Here is a 5,844-nt window from a genome sequence, read left to right as displayed (position 1 = left end):
CTCTCTCTCTCTCTCTCTCTCTCTCTCTCTCTCTCTCTCTCTCTCTCTCTCTCTCTTTCTGTTTTTTTCTGAGACAGGGTTTTTCTGTATAGATCTGGCTGCCTTGGACCTTGCTCTGTAGACCAGGCTGGCCTCAAACTCAGAGTTCTGCCTACCTCTGCCTCCCAAGTGCTGGGATTAAAGGCCTGGGCCACCATTACCAATCAGAACCTTTCATGAGCTTCCTAGGGTAATTCAGATTCACCTTATCATTTACTTAACATTCAAGTGTTCTCCACGCTTGGTGCCCTGCAAAGCATGGGCGACTGCTCTTACCTACGAGCCCAGCTACTCCTTTAAACAAAGGTGGAGGCTGCTCTCTATAACTTGATCAGGAAGTTTTGCTAACAGAACACAGGCAGACACAGAGCCTGGCAGCGGCACACCCATGCACACAAGGGTACTCCCTTGTTCACATACCATCTAAATCGACCCAGCCCCATCATGGAAAGATAGCAGATTCTCGTAGACTCTTGTCTATCCAAGATACACCTGTGTGGTCAGCACCGTGGAGATTTCTAGACTCTCAGAGAGGCACAGTTGGCTGCCCCAGGGGTCGGAATTAGAGAAGGCTGAAGGCTGGCTGTGGCTGTGGGCTAGTGCTGAGAAAATGCAGAGCTAATGGAGGGGACCTGAAAGAGCCCCGGGGGTCAGGGCAGAACCCAGCTCAGGGTAAGAGGGGTCCACTACAGCTGGATACCACAAACTCTCCAGAGCCGACACTGTACCTTAGTTGTACATCCACTTACAAAGTGACGTTAGCTCAAAAGCAGGCATGCTAGGAATATTTACACTGAAGAAATTGGCAAAAACTACAAATGAGGCTTTTCTCTTTCTTGGAGAACTGATTGTATATGCTGGCGTGTCACTGCATCAAAGCCCACTGCAACATATCCTGAGCACTTGTCACATACTTGAGGTAGGTGCTGAGAACTATTGGATGGATGGATGGGCGGGTGGATGGATGGATGGGCGGGTGGATGGATGGATGGGTGGGTGCGTGGATGGATGGGTGGATGGATAAATGGGTGGGTGGGTGGATGGATGGGTGGGTGGATGGATGGGTGGATGGATGGATGGATGGATGGATGGATGGGTGGGTAGATTGATTTTCTGGGCCACACTTATTGGATGGTGGAAAACAACTTTGAACTTCCAAGAGAAAAAAGACTAAGTTGTTAATCTAAGGCTTAATTCCATGTCACAAGTAGATGCCTCTGCCTCCCATTATGGCCCATTATGGCACCTGACATGAGTGTGCCACCTCTCTGAACCTCAGTGTAATGGGTGACACTGGGCGAGGCAGGGAGCTGGGCGTGTGTGGACAGTGCCCTCAGCTTTTCTATGTGGATCAGTACTGGGTCTTACTGGGAATTTTATTGTACCTACCCTGAGTTCTTTCTGACAGAGGTAGGAACTGAAACAAATTGTGAAAGAGTTTCCTCAGATCCCTAAGAGGTGGTGGCAAAGGGCCTGCTGTGCAAGGACACACATGTGCCCTGTGTCTTCAAGACCTTTCCACCGTACCATGCATGTGTACCCAGAAACACTCAAGCAGAATGCTGACTGGAGGGCTTGGGACAACTTAGCTCCCAACAGCTAGGCCAGTGTACCGAGTTGGAAGCAGATGGAGGTAGACCCCCGCCCCGGGGACTTTTTAATTTCACGGTGGCAACATCTGAGTTTGAGAGTCGTTGAGTAGAACAAGTTGGTTTACAGAAAGTCACCCCATTTCCCAGTGGAAAAAGCATGCCAAATCCAGACCCAGCTATTTAGCCCTGCCTATGGCCAGCTCTTAACTCTTGGCCTCATGACACCTACTCTTCAGATTCACCCCGACCTACATCCCTGATTGCTATCTAACAGATAAGGTCTGTCGGTCACTGAGGACTAGGACTGGGTGTGGCCAAGTGGGAACTCAGAGACTTCTCCACATCTCACAAGAGTGTAGAATTCTTTTGCCCGGTGGACACAGTTCTCTAAGGGTCTCTTCTTGTGCGGGGTGATTAGGCTGTGTGCCTGTGATCTCTAGAACTCTGCAGGTGTGTAGTACTGCTGAGCTTCCTGTTTCTACACGATGTCCATTGAAACAAAGAGCCCACTCAGATCTGAGCAGGTCCCTCTTCTCGGGGCATCCTGGCTCTCTTGCCTAGCACCCTGCCAGCCCTTCAATGCAACAGGACTGTCAGCAGGCTACAGTCAACTGGGGCCATAGGATCAGATCACAACTGGCACCTAAAGAGCTGCCCCACCCTATGAGGAGATGACTTCAAGGAGAGGGGACCAGGAAAAGGCTGTGGAGTGAGGAGGCCACTCCCTCCCGTGATGGCTAAGAGTGATGGAAATGGCCACGGAAGGCCCCTCTCTGCCTCAGTGTTGCTTTCCTGCACCACCCTTCTGGGTACTCATCACCGGAATAACTAGTTCACAATCTCTGTCCCACCAAAACCTAATGCCCGCTCATCCATGACCACTGTCTCCAACGAAAATTTTCACTCTCCATGGCTCCATTTGTTCGTGGCAGTCTGAATAAGCGTTCCTTCCTCCTCTTTTCTCCACAGATAACTCCTCTAACCTTCTAGAAGCTCAGACCCCACCCAACTTGGATTCCCCACCCCTAGCCTCTAAGAGAGAAACCTGAGGTCTCTGGAGTATTGACATCCTGATTACTCTGCCACTCTCCCACATCCTTGGATCTCAGTGACTGGGGTCTCCTAAGGCAATTCTTGACACAAATACATTCAACCCCTAGTCTCACTTCTGGCCTAGGCAGCAGGTTCCCACAACTGGTTAAGTGAACAGGCCCCAGTCCACAGCAACTCTCCTGCCAGGCCCCACCCCACCTCCCCTGCATGCGGTTGTTCCAAACCAAAACTCCAGTGGGGTTCCATAGCCCCAGGTAGGAGTCAGAGCTCAATTGCTTTTCCCTGTCCCAGCCAGCGGCCCGCCTCCTCGAGGAGCTTGCAGATCTGCTCCCACCCAGCCCATGGGCTCACAGACCCCCGTCCCGGCGGCAGCCTCTGCAACTCTCCGGGAAGCCCAGAGGTCCTTCCTCAGCTCACCTCCGCCACTCGGACAGCTCGGCCGGGTCTTGCAGCCTGGGTGCTAGCTCAGAGTCCCACAGCAGAACCTACTGTGGCCCTCGACGTGCTCCAGGCCCGTCTCTGCACCCTCCCCCAGGCCGGATGGCCTCGCTCACCGCCCAGACGTGCGAGCCGGGGCGGGGCCTGGCTACGCGGGGCTCAGCCGAGGGGGCCCAGCCCGAGCCCCTCCCAATTCCCTCGCAACACAGCAGCACTGCGGGCCAGCGGTGCCTCCCCTGCTCGGAGGGCAGCACAGGGGGCTGGGATGGGAGAAGGCAGAGGGGGAGGAGCAGGGTGTGTAGAGAATTCCAGACCCTCAAAGACCTTTTGCGGCTCACACTTCCTCAGCTGCCCACCCTGGTGCTGGGCCTTGGCATCTGCTGCCCAGATTCTAGTCCCCTACGGAGGGTGACCCTGTTCCAGGTCTTTGCAGTCTCCTCAACACTTTTTCCCTGTCCCCAGTTGTCTGTACTTAGGGTGAAGGCAGAAGCTAGGTTTCCAGGCTGGGACCTCAGGTCTGGTTGGAGACCACCCATTTTGCCTCAACAATGAGAAGTCCTCACCTTTCAAATGAGGCTCACAGCCTTCTTGTATCAACGCAGGGCCTCCTGGAGATGCCAGGTCCTGGCTTCCAGGAGACTTGTAGAAGAAGCCCTGATTGCCAGGTGCTTACTGGAGTTCTTTCTGTCCGGAGCTGACTTCCCTTGCCCTGTACTCCCAGGATCTCTGATCCCAGTGCCCCACAAAGGCTTCCAGACCTTACCTCCTTGTGACTACTCCCCTAGACCCAGCAGCAGACAAGGAGGGGAACTGCTTTTGTTCTCTGCCATGCCATCCTCTACCAGGCTGGTTTTCCTCCTGGCCTGCCTAGTTTCTTTCACTGTGCCCAGAGAAAATGTCCCCTTCCCTGGGGCTTGCTGCCCATACTGTCATATTTGATGTCCCTGAGGGCTTTTTGACTGAGGTCTGGGCTGGAGGGGTGTGTCTGTCCCAGCAAAGTGTCCCTGCGTGACTGAGGACAGATGCACCCATGCAGTATGTGTGTGACACTATATCTTGTGTCTGTGTGTATTTGTCTGTTAGGGTGTGTGTGACAAGGCTTTTTAAAAAAATTAATCAATAAATTAATTTATTCACTTTATATCCTGGTTGCAGCCCCCCACAGCCCCTCCCCCCAACCCCTTCTCCTCTGAGAGGAGGGAGGCCCCATGGGTGGCCCTAGCCGTTTGGTGACAAGACTTTTTGCAGAGGCTTCCAGAGGGTTGACCTCCTTCAGAGTCCAACTCTCCCACACACCTGCTTCTTGTTTTTTTGTTTCACCATCCATTTTCCCCTGGGCCACAGCTACAGGTCCCCAGCTCAGGTGATGACCTGAGGGCTCTCTCCCTTCATGTGGCTCCACCTCCACTCGGGTCCTGCTTCACTCCTCCTCAGTCACCGACCCACCTTTGCACAGCTCCTCTAACCCTAACCCTAGCCCTAACCCTAGCCCTAACCCCGACTGTCTACACAGAGGGAAGCAGATGATTCACAAGAACCCTTGATCCATGTTAGTTTGGTTCTGTCACCATAGAAAGTTTGGGCCCAATGGACATGGATGAAGGACCTGCTGAGTGCCTGCCCTTCTTCTTGATGGGCCCTCCTTTCTCCCTCCTGCTCTTCTCTAGTGCCACTGTGGGTCTATCTACTGTCCTCAGGGGTTTCTGGCTCCTCTGGTCACCTCTGAGTGTGCCCTCTGCTTTTCGGGCCTTTCGAGTATTTCTTTGGGCCCTTCCCTGAGACTCTGCTCGCAGCCTCCACTTCCAGCAGATGTCTTCTTTTCCAGGCCCACCCTTTAGTTTCTAATGTGTATTTAGTGAATTTTCAAACTCAGAAATCCTGCCCATCATGCCTTGAATCCAGTTCTCTTCATGGCTCTGCCAAACCCATAGGAGATCCCATAATTCAAAGCATGCACTACCCTTGGCCAATGTCCCTAACTGTCCTTCCCAGGCCCAGCCTCTGACACCTCCCATGCCCCTCAGGCACTGACCTGAGCATCTGAATGCCATCTGGGTTAGCCCTGGTTATGACCTCCTTACCACCATCCCTCTCTTCTTCTGGCCTTTAGAAGAAACTAGGCCCTTGTATTTCACTTTGGTTGCTGTGTTTGCTTAGAATGCTCCCAGCCCCAGGCACTATCATATAGGTATTTTTTTTAAAAAAAGATTTATTATTATACACAGGTACACTGTAACTGTCTTCAGACGCACCAGAAGAGGGCATCAGATCTCATTACAGGTAGTTGTGAGCCACCATGTGGTTGCTGGGATTTGAACTTAGGACCTTCAGATGAGCAATCAGTGCTCTTACCCATTGAGCTACCTCACCAGCCCTCACATAGGTATTTAAGAAGAATCTGTGAGTTTGGAATGCAGAGCAGAGCTCCTCGCTCCTGGCACCCATGACATGGCAGAGAAGCAGGTAGCTTTAGGGTAGAATGTAACATTAATATTTAAGACATGCTATCCTGCTATCTAAGCCCATTGATGCTAAGGACCAATAGAGAAACTTTACAGTTGTGCTCCAACTTTCTAGTTAAGCCTGGCTTCTAGTTCTGATCCAAAGACTTGTGCGCGCACACACACACACACACACACACACACACACAGGCATGCATGCACATAGGGAAGGGGAAAAAAGGGAGAGAAGGGAGGAAAAGGGGAGGGAAGGGAGGGGAAAG

At 52.4% G+C, this 5,844-nt stretch overlaps 1 protein-coding gene across 1 annotated transcript in view; it reads right to left on the bottom strand.

Moving 5' to 3' along the window:
• The window catches only part of Hspa12b (heat shock protein family A (Hsp70) member 12B), an 18,573-nt gene extending 15,290 nt beyond the window's left edge, over positions 1–3,283 (bottom strand). The window contains exon 1 of the mRNA XM_031371937.1: positions 3,102–3,283. The gene's annotated coding sequence lies outside the window, so the exon portion shown is untranslated. The remainder of the gene's footprint in view (positions 1–3,101) is intronic.
• Between the last annotated feature and the right edge of the window lie 2,561 nt (positions 3,284–5,844).

This window comes from Mastomys coucha, unplaced genomic scaffold, assembly GCF_008632895.1.
Source record: "Mastomys coucha isolate ucsf_1 unplaced genomic scaffold, UCSF_Mcou_1 pScaffold15, whole genome shotgun sequence".
NCBI lineage: Eukaryota > Metazoa > Chordata > Mammalia > Rodentia > Muridae > Mastomys > Mastomys coucha.
The sequence above is the reverse complement of the archived record's forward strand: the minus strand, read 5'-3'. Positions and strand labels throughout refer to the sequence as shown.